Below are 11379 nucleotides of genomic sequence, written 5' to 3'. Positions count from 1 at the left end.
CCATATCTTTCAGTTTCCATCGCCCGCTGTTCCAGATCGGGTTTGCCGTTCACAATTTATTGCTAAGTAAAAGATATTTTAAGGAAATAACAAATGCTACTCAATCATAATTTTAATTTCCCAAAAGCACCATAATGGCATATAAATAGTGATAAGATTCTGGACCAATAAGAATTTAACATTCAAGTCTCACGATCCGATTCATAACCTTATAATCAATCCTAACCGTTCACACTCATTAAAAAAACACAACCAAACGTATCTTCAACCGTTCGATATTGTTCTTGGAAGGCACGCGGATAGCCATTTTCAACCGTTGGATACACTTTTACTCCATACACCTGCATGCTTTTTAGGGCAAATCATTTCAGCCTCCCCAATCGCCTCCATCTCCATACGCGTTCTCAACTCTGAACTTACCCTCTCTCTCTCTCTCTGCAACAGCAAACTACAAAATCTACAAGAATCAGAAGTTCGAAACCCATATATTTCAGTTTATCTATCTGTCTGCATTTGCAAGAATCAAAAGTTCAAAACCCGTATCGGCATATCATTTCAGATTGTTCAAAAAATCAAAACCCATATCTTTCAGTTTCCATCGCCCGCTGTTCCAGATCGGGTTCGCCGTTCGCAAGCTTCAGCCGCTGTCTCGCAGCTCTCAAGCTTGCCCCCCCCTCTCTCTCTCTCTCTGCAACTGCTAACTTGTATGTATGGGTTTTGTTTTATTTTTTTTCTTTCTAAATCAACTAATCAAGGTCTGTAATTCTTGTTTTGCAGACTAAATCCTATATGGTGAAATTTTTTATGCTCTTTTTTATAGAATATTTTTTTTTTTTTTTTTTTTTTACAATATAAAGTAACAAAATTTGCATGGCATTTTTGAGGTAATCACCGTAATCTATATTTTATTTCAGCAAAACAAATATATATATATATATATATATATATATATAATTTATTTCTATAACTTCTATTTCTGTTTTTTTTTTTTTTTTGGTCAATTATGTCTACAAGAAAATTTGAATCTGGGCATGAAAAAAGAAAAAAAAAAAAGAAATCTGAATTGGATTAGAAAACTGGAGAGATTGAATCTGAAACAATTTTTATCAATATGCCAAGCTTTTTGAAGATGGAAATCTTTTCAGAACTAAAAGAAATCGTAACAAGAACTTTGACAAGCAAAAGTACTTAATATAGGGTAAAGCTCTATAGTTACTTCTTGAAATTTAAAATACTTACAAAAAGCATGCTTTTGAGTGAATTCCATAGTGTTGGAAGGGGCTTGCCATGAATTACCTCACATTCTATTCTCAAATAGGATTAGTAAATTGGTCAAAAGAAGAGATAGGGTACTGCGTGGTGAATTGTTCAGAAATATATTGGTAATTTTTTTATTAATTACCCAAATAGGATTTTCTATGCCTTAATCAGTCAATTGTCTAAAGAAACATTGTTAATTAACTAAAATTGAATTAAACAACAGTTGATTTTGGTAGATATAAATTTGATTTAGCCCGCCCCATTGAAAAATCCTGGTTCCGTCCTTGGTTAGACTTAGACCTACGCAATGAACTTTTTTCTCCTCAGTCTGTTACCTCTTTCTTACTTGAAAATACCATAACTTGAAGTTTCGATCATAGGTCCTAGATCTTGATTTTGTTTGAAACAAATATAAAAAATTAACAGATATTCGTTTCTTATTTTCTTCCACTTTTGCTTGTTGGAGTGGTCCTCTTTCATAGGAAGACTTGGATCCGTGCATAGTTGCATACTTTGTTATGTTCTTTGTCCGTAATGTCCCAAAAAGTTGGCTCACATTCTTTTTTTTCCCCTTGTTTTTTCCATTTTTGTGTGCCAAATATTGGTTATTATAACAACAAAAAGCAGAAAAAAATGGCAAATGAAGTTTATGTTGCTTTGTGGATCAGACAAATGAAGTCTATCAACAATTTTGTGGCAGGAAGAGTAGGTTCTGGTGCAAGAAAACTACTGTCACAGATCTTGGTTGGATTTTGTTCCAGTTCGGGTTTGCCGTTCGCATGCTTCAGCCGCTGTCTCTCAACTCTCAAGCTTGCCCCCTCTCTCTCTCTCTGCAACTGCTAACTTGTATGTATGGGTTTTGTTTTAATTTTTTTTTTTAAATCAACTAATCAAGGTCTATAACTGTTGTTTTGCAAACTGAATCCTATTTGGTGAAATTTTTTATAATCTTTTATATATATATATATTTACAATATAAAGTAACAAAATTTGTTGCATTTTGAGGTAACCATTGCATTGCATTTTGAGGCAATCACCGTAATATACATTTTATTTCAGCAAAACCAATATATATTTTGTTGTCAATTATGTCTACATGAAAATTTGAATTTGGGCATGAAAAAAGAACTAAAAAAGAATCTGAATTGGATAATGCCAAGCTGTAAATATATATATATATATATATATATATATATATATATATATATATATATATTTACAATATAAAGTAACAAAATTTGTTGCATTTTGAGGTAATCACCGGAATATACATTTTATTTCAGAAAAACAAATATATATATTTTTATTTCTATAACTTATATTTCTGTTTTTTTTTTTTTTTTTTTTTGTTGTTGTTGTTGTCGTCAATTATGTCCAGAAGAAAATTTGAATTTGGGCATGAAAGAACAAAAAAAAGGAATCTGAAATGGATTAGAAATCTGCAGAGATTGAATCTGAAACAATTTTTATCAACATGCCAAGCTAGAAATCTTTTTAGAACTAAAAAAAAGAAAAAAATCATGACAAGAACTTTGACAAGTAAAAGTACCTAATATAGGGTAAACCTCTAAAGTTTTCTTGAAAATTAAAATACTTACAAAAAGCATGCTTTTGAGTGAATTCCATAGTGTTGGAAGGGGCTTGCCATGAACTACCTCACACTCTGCTTCCACTAGTAGATTCTCATATAGGATTAGTAAATTGGTCAAAAGAAGAGATAGGGTACTGAATGGTGAATTGTTCAGAAATAAATTGGTAATATTTTTTTATATTAATTACCCAAAGAGGATTTTCTATATGCCTTAATTAGTCAATTGTCTAAAGAAACATTGTTAGTTAACTAAAATTGAATTAAATAACAATTGATTTTGGTTGATATATTTTGATTTAGCCCACCCCATTGAGAAATCCTGTATATTTTGTTTCACATAGAAATACAATCTGTGCAATGCACGAAGGATATATTCAATCTTTTTGCCTTATTTTTATTTTCAAATTTTGGTTTTAGAATTTCTTTAGTTATTAGGATGCAGAATATCATGATATTAATTTGTTAATTTTGAAGATTATTCCTAAATTGATGCATTGTATTTTGTTATTGGATTAATTTAACATAAGAGCTGAGTATAATATGTTGTGCTAATCACACCTATTCGTAATCACACCTCTTTACGGATAGGTGTCCAACATTTTGACTGAAGCATAGTTGGGTTGGGTTGATACATGATACAGATGGGAGTGTTTTAATTGTTACGAGTGAGATTTTGAAACCTCTTCCTCACAACTTCAGTGTTTTCTTATTTTTAGGGTTAGCATCAGGCCTTAACATTTAGCAAGAATAAGGTTCAAGAAACATGCCTCCTCAGTCATCAGGTAACAAACTCTTACTTTTCTAAAATTTTAATTGGCATTTTTAGCTATTGGTTACGTTTATTTATTTATGTTTTTGTTTCTACATATATATATATATATATATATATATATATATATAGATAATATTGTTATGATGTGATGCTCGAACAATTTATTAATGGGAATTAAAGACTTTGAAGTTTAGTTTTCAATTTCAGAATATATGTTTTACAAGTTTATTGACACTTTTAAAACTTTTCTTCTTTTGTCCTAATAATATAGGTCTCTTTTCTGAAAGAAGAGAGTTGATGGGAATGAGTGGATTTGGAAAAAGATAATAGGTATGTTTTTTTTGCCTAACTAATTGAATTATTTAAATCCCCTTACCAAAATAATGATCTTGAAGCACATATTGATGATATTCTTGTGCCACAAAATGCGAAACTCCATGAAGAGATTGTCCCTCGTCAACATACTGAGGGATGTCTCCGGGCAAACATTGAGGTTCTGAAGCAAATTCCATGGAATTTCAATTCCATCCGGAATATGAAAAGTGTAGGTAACCTAGGTAAAACTTGAAACGCCTTATTGTCTATTTTTGAAGGAAAAACAGTATTATGTTTAAATTGGTAGATACAAACAGTTTGAATCTCTTTTAGCTTCCTGTTATTTTCAGGTTCAAGTGTTGGGATGGTGCACATATGATATTATTAAAACGCCTTAATTGTCTATTTTTTTAAGAAAAATCAAAATTGAAAAGATGAGAATGCAATCTAGAGATATAATATGGATTGTAGATGCTTGTTATTTTTTGTTTCATCTGTGCAGGATCATGCTCGCTCAAAATCACACACACATACTGACTAGAATCCTCTCTAGTAGAAGTTGCTTCCAAAATATTTTAATACAAACCATTTGCTCTGTAATTATTCTGTGTGTTTATTTATGATAATAGCATGTTAAAAATTTCCTAAAATGTTAGGTGAGAGTTTAAGAGTCCAAAGGAGCAAATGAGTACCCTCCTTTAAAATTATTTAGATACCCATGTTGTGTCAGTACCGATGCTTTAAGGGGAATATGAGAATCTTGGTAACACAATTGGTTACATTTGATCCTCTGTTTGTAATATCCCAATCTTCTAAACAGTAATGACTTTCAAATTTAGCTTATGAATGCCATTTAAAACATTGTTCTTAAGTAGAATTGGCAGTTCCTTACCTGTTACCGGCAGCTTATGTGTTCATAATAGGATCCATAGTTTTGCTCGGGAATTTATAATGACTTTCAAATTTAGCTTATGAATGCCATTTAAAACATTGTTCTTAAGTAGAATTGGCAGTTCCTTACCTGTTACCGGCAGCTTATGTGTTCATAATAGGATCCATAGTTTTGCTCGGGAATTTATAATTAGTTGTTTTTGGGTCTTCCCGAACCCAACTCTGGTCAAAGGTTGGGGCTGGGCAAGGATGCAGAATTAAAGACTATTCAATATGATTAGTATCTAAAATTATTTCTAATCTACTTAATATTTTTAATATTATTTTTTGTTGTTTCAGTAATTTAATTTTTTACTGGCTGTTTAGGTTTAAACTGGTTTTGGTTATGTTAACAAAATATATTGATAAGAGTTTTTTAAAGGTAATGTTAAAATGCCTCGTTAATTTAAGATCAAGTTTGTGATGACCCAACATGAATTGGACTTGAGTTGAACTTGCTCGAACATCACATATTGCTCAGATTCCTGCTTAAAAAATAATCTTTTTATTGTTTAATGTTACACAATATATTCTTAATTAGTGATTTCATGCGCACATTCAAAGAGGGAAAATGGAAGTTCTGATACAAGGTTACGTTGTGCATTAGTGGGTGAATATATGCTTATGTGTTTATTCATAGTTCTTTTTTAATGTAGATTTCTTAGTTTTGTTGTATTATATCACTTGAAAGTAATGGTCATGTGATATTTTTATTTTATTTATTTATTTATATATATATATTTTGTTGGGGGTGTTACGTGAAAAATACCTACTACCTACTGTGTTGAATGATGCCTTGTAACCAGACAAGGCAAAGAATGTTGGTCCAGATTGTGTGATGTTGAATGAAGTGTTGTAAACTAAGTTAAAGGTTTTTGGTTTATATATATTGGAGATAAGAATATTATTGTTTAATTATTTACATGTGTGTTTTAAAGTGTGTGTATATATAAACTTATTATGTTCATGTTTTTTGTGATTATTCTTGCCGATATGGAATATGTTTTTCATAGGTGTGTTTCGTGTGTGCACGACAAAACGTGCACTAATATGTGCGTTTTGTTCCTAAAGATTGGATCATGGAAAGGTATGGATCAATCAATATATTTTTCTTTCATTTTTTATTTTTATTTTTTTATATTCATCGCATGACTATTCTTCCTTTTCTATAATATCTCATTTTTCTCTGTTTCTCAGCATCTTCTTCCCTAGTTGCAGGAATGAGGAGATTTTTTCGTGTGTGCACAACAGAACAATGTGCGCTAATCTGTACGTAATGAGGAGATATTTTCTTCCGGATTTGAACCCTCAAGACTTTCATGAGGTAAAGAAAGTTTACGGCGAAGCACACTTTAAGACAATGGTGACTTCGGCCCCCGATGTTCAGTCCAGGGATACGTTTGCTCATTGTATAATTCTCCAAGCTAGAATTATAACTGCAATACCATATTGGGGAACATAGCCCCTATAAGGATCCGAATTGAATGTAATCATGTTCTTTTACAAGAAGTTCTTCCTCTTGATCAACAAATTGATGAACTGCATCAACAGATACAGGGACTCGAAGCAAACAAAGATCATCTCCAAGTACTAAATCATAATTTGGTAGCACACAACGCAAATCTTCAATCCCAAAGAGCACATTTTGAGACACTGGTGATTTCGGCCCCCGATGTTCAGTACAGGGATACGTTTAAAGCTAGAATTATAACTGTAATACCATATTAGGGGAACATAGCCCCTGTAAGGATCCGGAATGAATTGATCAACAAATTGATGAACTGCATCAGCAAATAAGAGGGACTCGAAGCAGACAACGATCTTCAAGGACTAAATCATAATTTGGTAGCACACAATGCAAAACTCCAAGCCAAAGAACGTCTCTGGGAAAGCATCCAGGCGCTGAAGGAAGGGAAACTAGGTAAAACTTAAACTTCTTGTTGTCTATTTTTGTAAGGAAAAACAATATTGTGTGTTTAAATCGGTAGATACAAAACAGTTTGAATTGCCTTAATTGTCTATTTTTTTTTTTGAAGGAAAATCAAAATTGAAAAGATGAGAATGCAATCTGTGTTTAAATCTGTATAGAGATACAATATAGATTGTAGATGCTTGTCATTTTTTGTTTCATCTGTGCAGGATCATGCTCGCTCAATCACACACATACCGACTAGAATCCTCTCTAGTAGAAGTTGCTTGCAAAATATTTCAGTGCAAACCATTTGCTCTGTTAGTGTTCTTTGTGTTTTATTTATGATAATAACATATTAAAAATTTCCTAAAATGGTTGGTGAGGAGCAAATGAGTACACTCCCTCCATTATAAGTTTCCAAACATGGTGACCTTTTTAGTTCCTGCATCAGTTGCTCGATATTGATCACCAAAGGCACGCCTGCCTTCCAATGCATATAGGCTTTGTCCATCCTGACATGACAACAATAGCATTTAGAAAAATGCTCTTGGCTGATAAAGTAGCATCAAGAAACAATAAATACCTGGGATTAACCAGGGACGTTTTTGCAAAGAAAGGGGAAAATTTCTTGTGATAAATCATGAGTTACAAATGAACCGGAAAGCATATTATTACCTTGTCTTCAATTGATTTCCAGAAGATTCGAGTCATTTCATCTCCTGCATCATAAATTATAAATTAAAAAGGGTAAGAAAGAGAGTGAATTTTTATTTCATAGAAAAATCATCAGCGGAAATTGAGTAGTTCAATTTCAATAAATACATCAAATCTCATTCAATGACTAAATTTACGGCATAAAATTCAGAAAGTCTGCAGTTTTTAAGCTCTCAACCAATCAATTGATTCAATTTCAGAAAAATTATGCATTTTTGCAGCTCCCTGCTTTTATCACTCTCAAAGCTGATAAAAAAGAATTCGGTAGGTCTCTTTATTTCTCTTCAACCAATACTCAGTCTATACCAATGTGTTCATATCCATTAAAGAATACAGCACCCCATGGTTTTTCATCCAACCAATTGTCTAAATATCACCAATTAACACACAAATTTTTAAACGTGATTTATATTCTTAAAAGGTCATGAATTTTAATTCGAAAGTTAAGTATATTTGCAACTGTAGATAATATAAGTCAACTCAATCATCCGAAAAATCTTGTAAAATCAATTCATTTTTATAAATAGTCGACCAAGCTATTTCTTCAATTCATTATAGGTTTGAACAATTAAAAACATATGATTTATTTTCATAATTAAAAGTTCTAAAAAAAAAAAAAAAAAACCTATAATTTAAGGAGTTTTTAAAATTTAAAGTTGATAAAATCATATCTAACATAACTATGCCACAAGAAAAATTAAATGAATTGACTATATTATCTATTAAAAAAGATACTTTAACAAAATGTGAATACAATAATCTAATTATTAACTTGAACGTGTTTTTTAAATAAATATTATTAAATATTATTTATATTAATCTATCACATACTAAAAGACCAATTTTATTTTTTTCGCTCAAGATCTCAAATTATATTGAGCCGGCCCTGACCGTAATAATGATTGAAAAGAAAGATGAAAGTAAAGAAAAACTATGACAAGTGTCTCTCTTAATACAAAATTTCCGACCAAAAGACTTTAACTTCTTTTTGGCTAAATAAAAAGAAAAAGTATAGGTAAAGACCTTGAATTTGAGCTTATTTCTATTATGATATTTAAGGCACCAACAGATACATACATATATATACATATACATACATATATAAATACTAGTGGGTGGGTGGCCTTAGCTACTTTTGGATGGGTCTGGACTTTGGAGTCTCTCTTGGCGGATTAAGAGTATCTCCAACCGTTGTGTATATTTTTTTGTGTAAATTTGATGTGTTACAATAGATTTACACAAAAAAATTTAGATTAATTATTTTTAGCTCCAATGGTTATTTTATACCTTTTGTGTAAAAATATATTCTTCAATAATAACTAAAGTGTCATGTCTGGACCCCACATAATTTTTACAAACTTACTTAATATAAGGTTGATTTGTTAGAGCATCTCTAACGGTTTGTTAAAAAACCCTTTTTGTGTAAAATATACACTGCTACATGATTTGTAAATTTTTTTCATTTTCTGTAGTTTGTTAAGATACACTGCCACATCATCAATGTGTAAAAAAGTTGTGTATTTTACACAGCTATGTAAGCATATTTTCTCTCTCTTTCTCCTTTCCCGCTTGGGTTCTCTTTTTTCACTCTCATTCCTTTATGCCTCTTTGTTTCCCACTTTTCTAAAGCGCCATAGAGAAGAATATGTAACTGGCGGCAAGGTAAGAATTGTTCGACTATCTTTTATTTATTTATTTAATAAACATAATTTAATTCATCACTTTTGTTTGATCTTATATTCTACAATCATTGCCATAGATTCTAGGGGTTTTTTAGATTTTTTATCCTTTTACATTCTTTTCTAATAAGATAAATATGTATTACATTCTATTTTAATGAAATAAATATGCACTAGCCATAGATTAGATATACATGTTAATCAAGTAGTTTTTGCATACTTGAATCTTATTTTATTATTTGTTATTAAGTTAGAATTCTGGTGGTTGCCGGAAAGGTGAGAAAGTGAAATACAGGAAGAAATTATTATTTTTTCCTATTCGAAAGAATCCGATCAGGAAGTCTGCAGTTACTCTGTTTGTTGAGCCCTCGAGGGCAAATTTTTTGTCATAATGTTTCGTTATCTAATAAATAGGCAACAAAGAATGTATTGAGTTTAATTGATTACTTCTCTATTTAATATTGAGTAGAATCCACATTTTCTTGTTGAATTAAAAATCTCTATCTTTAAAAGTCAAGTAATTTGAAAGAAATGATAACACAAGCAAACAAAACCCTTTTTTTTTTTTTTTTTTTCATCAAACTAATTTTGATTTTGTGTTGTGAGAGAAAAAAAGATGCCAAGACTAATAAAAAAAAAAAAAAGGGGAGTAGTGTATGCCACATCCCACTGCATATTAAATGTCCACTTTAAAAATTTTGACTCACTATCACTTTTTATTTTTTGATTCATTTATGATCATTTTTATTCATATATCTTTTATATACTTATATATTACCTTAATCCTATATTAAATGTCCACTTCGAGAACTTTGACTCACAAAAATTTTTGTGATTCAAAGTTTTCGAAGTTAACAACTTATATGAGATGCAAGTAGTACATGTTATCCCAATAGTATTTCATGAAATAGATCCGAAAGAGTGAGTATTGGCAAGAACACGATGATGGTATTGAGCATATGCATTCCAATTTAATGAAATCTTTATGACTTTCTATTGCAATTTTGTATTCTAATTCTTAGTTAAAGCTTATAATAATAATAATAAGGGCTAAATCATAAAACTACCGTCTTATTTACAAAAAATTATCATCTAACCCTTCGATTAAAGAAACTATTAGATTACCTCTTAACCTTTTTTTAAAACTATCACATTACCACATTCCGTTAATTGGCCATCTAAAACTAACCGGAGAAAAGCAAGTGAAAATCACGTGCAGGCACAAACCCAAGAATTTTTTTATATTTTCACGCTCCCACTAAAATTATAATTTGCCCCTACTGGATTATTATTATTATTTTTTTTTTTGCATTTTAAATTTCAAATTTTTTAGAATTTTGAAGATGCCCCCATTAAAATTATAATTCGCACCCACCAAGTTTTTTGTTATTTTTTTATTATTATTATTTATTTTTTTTTTGCATTTTATACTTTAAATTTTTAAAAATTTATGAAGAAAACCCTATTGAAATTATAAAAATAAACCCACTATATAAGTTCGCCCCCACAAATTAAAAATTTGCCCCCCTTAAAAAAATTTCTGGATCCGATGACGTGCATACTATTCAAATCGCTCTTGTAAAACACCTTTAGTTTGCACGTGCCCCAATCTAAAGAAAATGTTGCAGCCATCAACATCCACCAAATCCATCTATATTCTTGTCCATCGTCGTCCTCTTCCTTTACTCTCATGGCACACAACACCAAACAACTTCATTGCTTGGTCATTAATCTACATAAATATGCTAGTGTTTGATCATTAATTCACATAAATATATATAGATTGAGTATCTATATATATAAACAACAACTTTCCTTTTATATATATATATATATATATTAATTATATACCCACTCGGTATATAGCTTTAAACAATTTAAAAAAGAAAGAAAAGAATCCATAATAAAAAATTAGGTAAAATGCAAAAAACCCTCCAGAACTATTGGCCAATATGCAACAAACCCCTCCTTAACTACAAAAGTTGCAAGAAAACCCCTAAACTATACATTTTTGTGGCAGGTAGCCGCATCCAGCCAAAAACCCGTTCAATCTCACCGTTAAAATTTCAGGTGACACACAATATACTATTTAATCACTATAATACCCTTATGAAGACGAAAAGACTCTATTACCCCCACCACAACACTCAAACCTCTACTTAACTTCTATTACATCCGAACACAACCTTATCCGTCCGTCTACATA

General features: G+C 30.8%; 1 long non-coding RNA gene across 7 annotated transcripts; it reads left to right on the top strand.

The window, feature by feature from the left end:
- The first annotated feature begins 350 nt into the window (after nucleotides 1-350).
- LOC132315617 (uncharacterized) lies at nucleotides 351-7286 on the top strand. Of its 7 annotated transcripts, none has more exons than XR_009483740.1 (5): nucleotides 353-704; nucleotides 1961-2106; nucleotides 3568-3633; nucleotides 3895-3953; nucleotides 4067-6998. It is a non-coding gene; the product is annotated as an uncharacterized LOC132315617 (long non-coding RNA). The 7 variants fall into 7 exon arrangements; XR_009483738.1 differs by adding an exon at nucleotides 7008-7286 and having other exon boundaries at nucleotides 354-704; nucleotides 3895-6789; XR_009483735.1 differs by having other exon boundaries at nucleotides 354-704; nucleotides 5882-6998.
- Nucleotides 7287-11379: the final 4093 nt, after the last annotated feature.

Source organism: Cornus florida, unplaced genomic scaffold (genome assembly GCF_030987335.1).
Source record: "Cornus florida cultivar Cherokee Brave unplaced genomic scaffold, ASM3098733v1 CherokeeBrave_3.0.0_Hap2_Chr07, whole genome shotgun sequence".
Classification (NCBI taxonomy): Eukaryota; Viridiplantae; Streptophyta; class Magnoliopsida; order Cornales; family Cornaceae; genus Cornus; species Cornus florida.
The sequence above is the reverse complement of the archived record's forward strand: the minus strand, read 5'-3'. Positions and strand labels throughout refer to the sequence as shown.